Raw genomic sequence first — 11,499 nt, forward strand, 5'->3', positions numbered from 1 at the left:
GCACATGCCTGTAATCCTAGCACTCAGGAGGTAGAGGCAAGCTAAGCTGATCCTTCTAGGGCAGGAGAGAGGGCCCAGTGGTTAAGATGGCTCACTGGTTGCTCTTCCACAGGACTTAGGTTCAATTCCGGCACCCGTAGAGGCTCTCACAACTGTCTGTAACTCCAGTTCCCAGGGGTCCAGCCCTCTCGTCTGGCCTCTGAGGACACTGTATTCATGTGATGCACAAACATTCATGCAAGCAAAACTCCTATATGTATAAAATTAAAATTTTTTAAAAGTTAAAGGTGATCATTGTATAGAATAGAAAAACTGTTTATATAATCCCAACTTTGACAAAAATATACAACAACAACAAAACTAAAATAAAAAGGAATAAATAAACATGTAATTGGCAATAGTGTCTGTTATGCGGGGATTAAAGATGGGGTTTTTCCTTGTACACCCTCCAAATTTCCTATATTTGACTATCTCTTTTTTTTTGACAAAAATACAAAATCTTGTAGGCCAGAGAGGTCAGTGGACAAAAGTGCTTGCCACCAAACTTGATGACCTGAGTTCAATCTCCAGAACCATCTACACAGTAGAAACAAGGGCTAAATTGTCCTCTGACCTCCACACATGCACTGTGGCACACATGCACACACATGCACACACACACACACACACACACACACACACACCATACACACACGTACGTCATATCACACACACACAAACACACACCACTAAATAAATAAATGTTTAAAAATTAAATACATGAATGTGTTGGGCATGGTGGTGCACGCCTTTAATCCCAGCACTCAGGAGGCAAGGGCAGATGGATCTCTGTTTTTGTTTTCCCAAGGCCAGCTAAGTCTACAAAATGATTTCCAGGATATCCAAAGCTGTTACACAGAGAAACCCTGACTTGAAAGAGTTAATTTTAAAAAAAAAAAAAAAAAAGTACATGAATTTAATCTGTCCTTTGAAAATGATTACAGTTGTGTCAGCTGGGTCAGTGACATATATATCAGCCACTCACCTGCCACTTGACCCTAGGATACCTGAAGATCAGCATGTTAATTAGCCTGGCACTCTGGCAATGACAAGCAAGGGTCCATCCCATTGAGTCACCATCACTCACAGACCCAAATAAAGCAGACCTCTAACTAACCTTTTTTGGTTTTTGTTTTGATTTTGAGACAGCATCTCACTGTGCAGCCCTAGCTGGTTTGGAACTCACTCTGTAGCCCAGGCTGGCCTCAAACTCACAAGATCCACCTGCCTCTGCCTCCCGGGTGCTGGGATTAAAGGCAACTAATTAATCTTAGAGTTAAAAATGTCTCTCTTAAGCCAGCATGACCATGTGTGCCTGTAACCCTAGTATCGTAAAGCAGAGACCAGCAGATCCCAGGAAATCACCAGCCACGTACCCTAATCAAAACGCCAAACTTCAGGCTCCGTGGGAAAGCCTGCGGGAGTGACAGGAGGGGACTCCCAAGCTCATCCCTTGTCTCTGCATCTCACACACATGCAAGCATACACAGCCCTGCTCTCCAAATGCGTTAGCACACGTGTTAAGCACCGTCATGACTGCCCTTTAACCCACCACGGTTAATTCTTCAGGGGAGATGGGAGGGGAGGAGACAAGACGGTTCTAGAACTTGGGAGATCCACCGTCTGGTTAAAAGCTGAACCTTACTATCAGATGACCGGGCCCTCTCAGAGGAATTAGTGTTAAAGCTAATAACCCAATTTGGAATAATTTAAAGCTCTTTTTAGGGAAGTTTTTGACTCAATTGGGTTCATTATGCATGGGTTTAATGTGTAACAATTTGTTCTTGAAAGCTAACATTATTGTTGGCAATAAAGATAGGAAGTAGAAATAAGTTTCCAATATGTAAAGCAGATTTATTTCTCGTTTCGCGTGGACCTGTTCCGGGTCTCTGCTTGTGAATCACGCTGGGCTCCTGCAATAGGCTGCTGTCCGTGTGGCTGGTTATGATAAATGGCCTGTAATTGTGAATCTGATATTGGTTTTCAATATTGAATTTATCATTCTGTCCTCTTAACAGATATTAAATACTTTTAAGAATTTATCCATTTGCCTGATCCATCCGTGATTTTTCAATATGTAAAATTTATTATTTTCCTAGTTTTTTGAGATTTTAACAGGCCGACAACATCATTAATAACCCTGAGTAATGGAGCTGACCTCTTTTAAACCTCATTCCCGTCCACTAATCCAGAACATTCAAATTGAATCAAAATGTATTCGTTTTAGGGGCTTGAAAGGAAAGGGACTGTGGCAGAGCCAGTGTCTGGTTTGAAATGCGGCTGCTGCAGGGACCACCACAATGTCATGGCTCCACCTCTTCACCTCAGGGCCGGTCCTCGGTGGTCCTCGGGGCTGGCAGATGCAGGCAGGCCCCTGTCTCTGCCTTCTCTGCAAGCCTCCTCCTCCTCCCCCATTGGACGCACTCACTCCGCAGCCTCCTCCCCACAGCTGCCTCAGTTTCTTCTCCGTCGGTGATGGATGATCATAATAACAGCGCTTGTCTGGCTCCCTGGCAGAAAGTACTTGGTGAATTAATGAAAGCTTGCAGGCTGCACACGCAGGGAGCCCCTCCAGGACAACAAGCATTGCTGTCCCTGGAACTGGCATCAAGCTTGGTGGAGAAGGATTTCTTCCTCATGCTGCAGAGATGGTACCACAGAAGGCAGAAAGGAAGCTGGTCTCGGGGCTGGAAGTGTGGCTCAGTTGCTAGTGTTGGCCTGGCATGCACTAGGTTGTGGGTTCAATCCCCAGCAATTCGTAAACCAAGCACGGTGGCACATGCCTACTATCCCAGTACTCCAGTGCAAGAAGAGTGTCAGGGCTATCCTCAGCTATATAGCTTGAGATAGGTGAGATCCTCTCTCAAAAGAGATCAAGGCAGGTAGGGAGAAAAGAAAAAAAAATCAGGCTTTGTGTAAGAGAAGCAAGGCTGTACATAACAGCAGCAGCGAAGCTGGGCTCAATCATCCTTGACTGACATCCTGGGTTCTGTATGCTTAAGGCCACCTAAGCACGCCAGAAAAGCATGGAGCTCACTCCAAGTCAGAATTCGGAGCTGGACCTTTGCTGCTCTTGAATCTATTTTTACATGCGCTGAGTTCAGGGGACACTTGCAAAGGCGTGCTGGCCACCAGTTATGGGGCTCCTCAACCCAGAGCCCAGAAAGGCATGAAGCCAGAACCGAGAGCACATGTAGAGGAACAAAGGACCTTATGGCAGGACAAAGGGGTGGACGGAGGCAGTCTGGGAGGTGCAGCTGGCTTTCCTGATCTTGCAGAAGGGGTGCGGAGACAGCATCTCAGGTGACTCCCAGACAGGCGCTGTCCCCACTGCCTCGACTTTGAACATTGAAAATCCAGCTTCTTCCCTCCCCGGAGCTCCAATTTCATATTCCTGCGGCAGCTGATTGACTTTCAGTCCAATGGAAATCAGTTCCCTTGAAATTTTTGTCTATTTAAAGACTATAAGCCAAGATCAAAACCATCAGAAAAATCAGGGATTGTCAATAGGATCACCAAGAGGTGACAAATTTCCAAAGGGCTCCTGAGTCAAGAAGCAAGGGGCTTCTTTTAAAACCAGAAGCCGAGAGGTCATCTGGTTCCGGATCTCGATCACTAGGCAATATCTGGTACACAAACACATGTGTACACACACAGACACAGACAGACAGACAGACAGACAGACAGACAGACACACACACACACACACACACACACACACACACACATTCATGGGAAATGAGCCTTATATCAACCCAGACACCTCAAAACCTTTATGATTCACTGGGCAGTGGTGGCGCACACCTTTAATCCCAGCACTCGGGAGGAGAGGCAGGCAGATCTCTGTGAGTTTGAGGCCAGCCTGGTCTACAGAGTGAGTTCCAGGACAGGCACCAAAGCTACACAGAGAAACTTTGTCTCCAAAAAACTAAGGGAAAAAAACCTGTACTACTCATCCTGCCTTACACAATACTGTCTCTGTCCTCAGGAAGGACCGGTGACGGCCCTGTGCTTCTAAATCAATTATTGAACACTTACTGCATGCCTGGCACTGTGCCCAATGATGCAAAGAACACAGGAAAGAGAACCACACCCAGTCCCTTCCCCTGAGCTTACCTCATTCCAGATCTTGATACACTGACCAGAGTGGGTCACGTGATGTGTGAGAGTGTGTGGCAGAAGCAGTAAGTGTAAAGGGGTTGGGAAGGATCAATGCAGGTGAGAAATGATGTGGTCAGCCATAAAAGGCACTGTGAGAAAAGAATGGGTGGAGACAGATGGGGGCCAAGCTGGGCTGCCTGCATGTGGGTGTGGGTATGTGTGCTAGGAAGTGCTATCTGTGTGTGTGTGTGTGTGTGTGTGTGTGTGTGTGTGTGTGCGCGCTTGCGGTGTGGTGTGTGTGTGTGTGTGTGTGTGTGTGTGTAGGCCAGAGACAACAACCTTGATTGTTGTTCCTCAGGTGCTGTCCACCATTTTCTTTTTGCTTCTGAAACAGGATTTCTCACTGACCTGGATCTTGCCAAGCAGGCTGGCTGGCTGGCCAGCAAACGCCAGGGATCCTCCAGTCTCGGCCTCCTCAGTGCTGAAACTGTAAGCATGCCCCAGGAGACTTTGTTTTACGTGTTCTGGGGATCAAGTTCAGGTCCTCATACTTGCAAGGCAGGCACTTTACTAACTGAACCATCTCCCCAGTTCGCACCCTGTGTTTTTAAAGACAAGGTCTCACCCCTGTAGCCCAGGTTGGCCATTTGAACTCAACACAATCCTCCTGTCTCAGCCTCCCAAGCGCTGGGATTATAGATGTGAGCCTACACACTCACTGAGGAACTGCTTTCTTTATTATACATCCTCTCAAATATCTGCCTCCTCTCAGACAGTCTCCTTTGTAAGGAGGGAATAAACACCAGTGGTGACTACCTAACTCTGCTCTCAGCATCCGTTACCACAGCACCCTCCTCAGCCACTCTGCCAAGCAGACATTCCAGGCCCCTTCTACAGAAAAGGAGCCCAGAGCTAAAAGAGTGAATCAGCCATACAAGCAGATATCACCAAATCATTGGTCAAGTTGGGATTGTCACAGACTCATGTGGACTTGGAAGCAGACAGGAGAGGTACCAAAAAAGCCACCCCAGGCCCAGATCTAGAAGGCAAAGTCAGGGAAGGAAAGAGTAGGACTGTTAGCTGTCACGCTGTCATGGCAAAGCAGCAGGGACCACACTGGTTTAGACACAGGGACACTTCCCTGCTGACATCCCACGTCTGACTTCTGCTTGACGGTTACTCCTTAGAGAAAATCACCAGTCCTGCTGAGGATGCGGGCTCTGTCCTGCTGCAGCCGGAGTCTCCACTGCGGCTCCATGTCCTTCATCCAGGTCAAGACTTGCTCAGAGAAGCAGGTGCTCAGAGCTGGGCCATTGCTCAGCCATGTCTTCTTCCAAGGTAGGGAACCCCACCCCCAACAAGCCAGAAACCAAATCTCCTCAGTACTTAAGTGGATCCTATTTAAGCTAAAATCAATGTAATTAAAATAATAAGAAATAAAACCAAAGAGTACCCCCCACTGTACTTAATTATGGGCAAGATGAGGGAAAAAAAAAAAAAAAAACTAGTGTGGCTTATTGACAAGCCACAGTCCTGAAGTGGGGCAAGGAGGGGAGGAAGGAAGGCTAATTAAAACAAAGGTGTAGGCCCGGTGAAACGGCTGTCTCAGCAGATAAGCAGACTTACTGCACAAGCCAGGAGACCCCAGTTAAAGCCCCAGACCCATGTGAAGGTGGTAGGAGAAAACCAACTCTACACAGCTGTCCTCTGACCCCACACACACCTCATTCATACACACACACACACACACACACACACACACACACACACACATACACACATACACACCTCATTCATACATACACACACACACCTCATTCCTACACACACACACCTCATTCATACACACACACACCTCATTCATACACATACACACACACACACCTCATTCATACACATACATACACACACATATACACACACACACACACACACATACACACACACCTCATTCATACACACACACACACACACCTCATTCATACACATACATACACACACATACACCTCATTCATACACATACATACACACACATACACCTCATTCATACACATACACACACACACACACATACACACACACCTCATTCATACACACACACACACCTCATTCATACATACACACACACACACATACACCTCATTCATACATACACACACATACACCTCATTCATACACATACACACATACACCTCATTTATACACATATACACACACATATACCTCATTCATACACATACACACACACACCTCATTCATACACATACATACACACACATACACCTCATTCATATACATACATACACACACATATACCTCATTCATACACACACATACACCTCATTCACACATACACACACACACACCTCATTCATACATACACACACACACACACACCTCATTCATACACATACACACACACACCTCATTTATACACGTACATACACACACATACACCTCATTCATACACATACATACACACACACACCTCATTCATATATATACACACCTATACACACAATTTTTGTATTTAAAAAGCAAAGGTGTCCTGACTGCTTTTTTAAAGGCCTTATAGGACAAAGGAGTCTGACAAAGGTGACCGAGGCTCTTGGGGCAGCTCACTCACCTGAGTGCTGGCTAGAAGATGAAGACTTGGGAAGCCCTAGTTACTAGGATCCTCTAGGTCCCTCTGGTTGTCTTCCCACACTTGCCCAAGCAGAAGAGAGAACACAGAAAATCCCACAGTCCAGTCTGCTGGACAAAGAATCTACCAATGCACATGAACGCTTGTCACACGTCACCTTAAATCTTTTAAACCCCTTGGCACATCAAAGGGAGGGGGGGTTCACCCCGTGATTATTGTCACCTGTTGTAACTGTTGTCATAAACAAGTATCCAGAGCCAGCTGGACCAGCTCTGGAGAGAGACACCAGGTCCCCCTTCCTGACTGATGCCCAAGCAGGTGACCACAGCCTGTCCCCAACCCTACTACCCATGCTGCATCCTCCTTTCTCCTGACAACTTCAGATCTTCTGAAATCGACTGTGTTCCTGGGGTTCTCACCTCTGTGGTCATCGTCAGGGCTCAGAGAACAGGGCAGAGGACAGAAACAGACATGAGCAGCCATTATCTGTGGTGTGGGCAGAGCAAGCCAAGGGTCTCCATACGGCTTTTCACGACTGATGTTACCCTAACCACTTCACTTCCTGGCCCCTCTGCTGCCCCAGGCCCTTTGTTCTCATACATCCCCATTCTGCACTTTGCAAATCAAGATCCCAGGCTGGGGAGGCGGCTGAGTCAGTGAGGTGCTTGTCCTGCATGCACGAGGAGTTGAGCCCCATCCCAGCACCCCCCACACACACACACAAGGGGCACAGTGACATACAGTATAATCCAGCGCTGCCGAGGTAGACAGGGAGACCCCTGAAGCTCCCTAGCCAGTCTAGTCAAATTGGCAGGCCCCAGGTTCAGTGAGAGACACGGTCTCAAAAAATAAGATAAAGCTTGGCATGTGGCGCACGCCTTCAATCCCAGCACTCAGGAGGCAGAGGCAGGTGGGTCTCTGTGAGTTCGAGGCCAGCCTGGTCTACAGAGTGAGATCCAGGACAGCCAGAGCTACACAGGGAAACCCTGTCTTGGAGAAAAAAAAAAAAAAAAAAGCAGAGAGTGGTTGAGGGTACCTAATATCTGCTTTTGGCTTTCATACATAGGCACACAAAAGTACACTCACACACACACACACACACACGTGCACTTGCATATGCACACACAATGGGAACTGAGGATGTAGCTCAGCTCATAAAATGTTTGCCTGTCATCCACAAGGTCATGGATCTAATTCTGAGCACAATAAATAAATAAATAAATAAAATAAATAAATAAATAAATAAATAAAACCCAGGCATAGTAACACATACCTGCAATCCCAGCACTCAGGAGGTGGAGGCAGGAGGATCAGAAGTTCAAATTCATCCTTGGTTACACAGCGCGTTCAAGATTGGTCCACATGATACCTTGTTAAAGAAAGGATGGAGAGAGACGAGGAGAGGCAGAGGAAGCCAAGATCCACAACACAGTCAGTTTTACCCATACACGACTCTGGAACAGGAAAGCATTGACAAGTGGCCACGGACACCTAAGACATGCACAAGTATTACACATAAACGGCAGCTCTTCAGCAAAAGCCGCTTCCCACGACCAAATGGCATTTTCCTGCTGCAGCTCTTCGAGATGAATAAAAGCGTAGATTTCACCAGAGTAAGTAACTTTTTATAGACGGGGGTGTGGAGGGGCACTTTCATTGCCTTTGAACCAACAGACTGTCTGGATGCAAATGAATGTGTCACCTTTGAGGTGATTGGCTGTCTGAGCCTCCTTGTCATAACAGAGCAGGCTCAGTGGATGTGACTCTTCTCCTCCTGAGTCTTGACGAGAAGATAAAAGACTACATTGCCACTGGTGAGTAATGAGATGCGGTCTTTATCAGTGAATGTAAGGTCACCACCAAGCCCAGCCAGCATCCCGTATACGTGTGTTCCATCCCCCGCTCTGTGTAATGTGAGCCAGCATGCCAGGGGGAGCCAGAATGGCCCAGTGTATAAATTAGCCATTTTGAAAGGCTGCATTAAGTCTTTAGGGCCACCAGGGTACCTTTTAACACATTGATGCCACTCTTCAATAGACACTGGTCCCTTTCACATCTGACCTGCATTCTGATGACAAGCTGATCGAAGGAGTAGCTAGAAGGACTCTCCAAAGGATATCTGAAGCTGGGGTTGGGGGTAAGGGGGTGGGGTGGGGGATGGGGAATGTTGAATTGCAGCTGCCAACAATCGTGGACCTGAGCTCCTCAGAGCCACTTCTAAAATGAGCTGCTAGTTAAATAATGAGTCAGCCTCAGTTTCCAGAGTGATTTCTCTGTGCCAAGTACACACAAGACTGACTCCCTCCAAAGCTGGAGGGAGGTGTGTTATACGTTAGGGAAGCTCTGTAAGAGAAGGAGGAGGAGGGAAGCCAAGGCGTGTTCTAGAACACTGCACAAGATGATCATGGAGAATGAGGCTGTTGATGGGCAGTATTTAAAAGATAAAAACGAGTTTGAAAATGGCTACTCACCCATATAACCTCTGGCCTGGAACGTGCAGATTTGATGTTCTTGTAGCTACTTGTGTTGTGGATGATTGTGTTGTAACAGGGTCTCACATAGTCCAGGCTGGCCCTCAAACTCTCTGTGTAACCAAAGATAGCCTTAGACTCCTGTGCCTCTGTTTCCCCAGTGCTGGGGTTACAAGCATGCACCACCATGTACAGTTCTAGACAGTGCTGGGGGTGGAACGCAGAGCTTTGTGTACACTAGACAAGCAGTCCATCAGTGCCTCTGCAGAGGAGAAGACTGACCCAGAAGTAACAGAACAACACATTTTTATCTACTTTATCTATATTTTATATTGTTGTCTTTTCGGTTTTTCGAGACAAGATTTCTCTGTGTAGCCTTGGCTGTCCTGGAATTCACTCTGTAGACCAGGCTGGCCTTGAATTTACAGAGATCTGCCTCCTGAGTGCTGGGATTAAAGACATATTTTTCTTGAAGCAAGGCCTCATATAGCCCAGGCTGGTTGGGCCCTATGGCTGGCTCAGCAAAACCATAAATGTATGCTCAGCACCATGACTCATAGGCTAAGTGACCCTGGTAAGCACCTTTTCTCTTCTACAGGATAAGAGAGCTTGAGGGACAGTGTTGGGGAAGGGCTGTGGCGGGGCTCTGTCCTCAAGAAAACTTCCAATGATTCAGGGGTGGTTTGAAACTGCTCTACGTGGCAAACTGCTTTTTCAGCAAGTTCATGGGGGGGGGGGGGGGGGGGGGGGGCGGAGGCGGGCGGCATCACAAGAAAACCTGTGAGGTTTGTTTTCAATGTACAATCACCCCATGAATTCACTCCACATGTTTTTACTGAAAACCTATATGCCAGGCATGGCTGTAGAATGTAAGCCCTGGGGAGCAGGGGACAACAAACGCTGCCTCCTGGGATCCCGGCCCAATGGGCAGACAGACAATAAACACGAGCATGTGCTGTGTGTTTGTAAGGAGAAGGCAGCTACCAAGTGGGCTCAGGACCAGGTCAAAGACCATCTTGGTGGTCACTACACGCAGACACTCAAGGGGATTGTTTCACATTTGGCTGGCTCCATTTCCTCATCTGTAGACTGAGAATGGTACTGGTTAAAACCTAATTCACAGAACTGCTATTCAGATTAGTTCCATAGAACATCGTCAGTTCTACCATGCATGTGCGTGCGTGCGTGTGTGTGTGTGTGTGTGTGTGTGTGTGTGTGTGTGTGTGTTTGTGTTCTGTTAACATAGACTCCCTCTTTATAATACAGATAAAACAATGAGTTCAGAGGCACTTGCTGCTCTTGCCCAGGATCTGGGTTCAGTTCTCATCACCTACATGTGATGCTCTCTTCTGGCCTCCATAGGCACTAAACACACAGTACATATACAAACAAATAGGCACACACATACATATAAATAAAAAGAAAGTTTTTAAAAATTTAAAGTTCGGCTGGGCAGTGGTGGTGCACACCTTTAAACCCAGCACTCAGGAGGCAGACCTCTGTGAGTTCCAGGCCAGCCTGGCCTACAAACTGAGTTCCAGGACAGCTAGGACTGTTGCACAGAGAAACCCTGTCTCAAAAAAATCAAAAGAAAAAAATTTAAAGTTCATGATACAGGGTCATGCTTAGAATGTGACAAGAGAGCGAGACACTGAAGTGACCGTAGACGGAGGGAGAAGAACAGCAGGAGGTCATGATTAGTGAGGGCCTGGGCTGGTGCTTCCTGACCTTGAGATGTGGCGGGGATCCCGGGCACTATTCAAATAACAAGACGTCGGTGGAGGGTAACAAGACTTGTATTTTCATTTCTTTGTTGGGCAGAAGTTCCTCGGAAACAGAAAATAGAATTGCCATATAACCCAGCAATTCCCCTTGAAGATAGGTCCACAACTGGAAGTTGAATTTGGAGAGACACTTGTGTCCCCATGTCCACAGGGTTCAAAACTGACAAAAACCTTCAGCCCAAATCTCATCAACGCCCAAATGGATGGAAACATGTATAGCCATGTAAAGGAATATTATGCAGCCTTACAAAGCAGGGCGGTTCTGATACGGGTACCACACGGATGGACCTTGAGGGCATTATGCTAAGTGAAACAAAGCAACTGGGTTTCACTTGTATCTAGAAGAGTCACAGGCATGGGAACAGAAAGCAGATTGGGAATTACCAGGAACTAGTTGGACATCTCTGGGCTCATGGGTCCCGACTTACAATGTTCCAAGATGGAGAATTCTGAAGGTGT

Source organism: Peromyscus leucopus, chromosome 7, assembly GCF_004664715.2.
Source record: "Peromyscus leucopus breed LL Stock chromosome 7, UCI_PerLeu_2.1, whole genome shotgun sequence".
Classification (NCBI taxonomy): Eukaryota; Metazoa; Chordata; class Mammalia; order Rodentia; family Cricetidae; genus Peromyscus; species Peromyscus leucopus.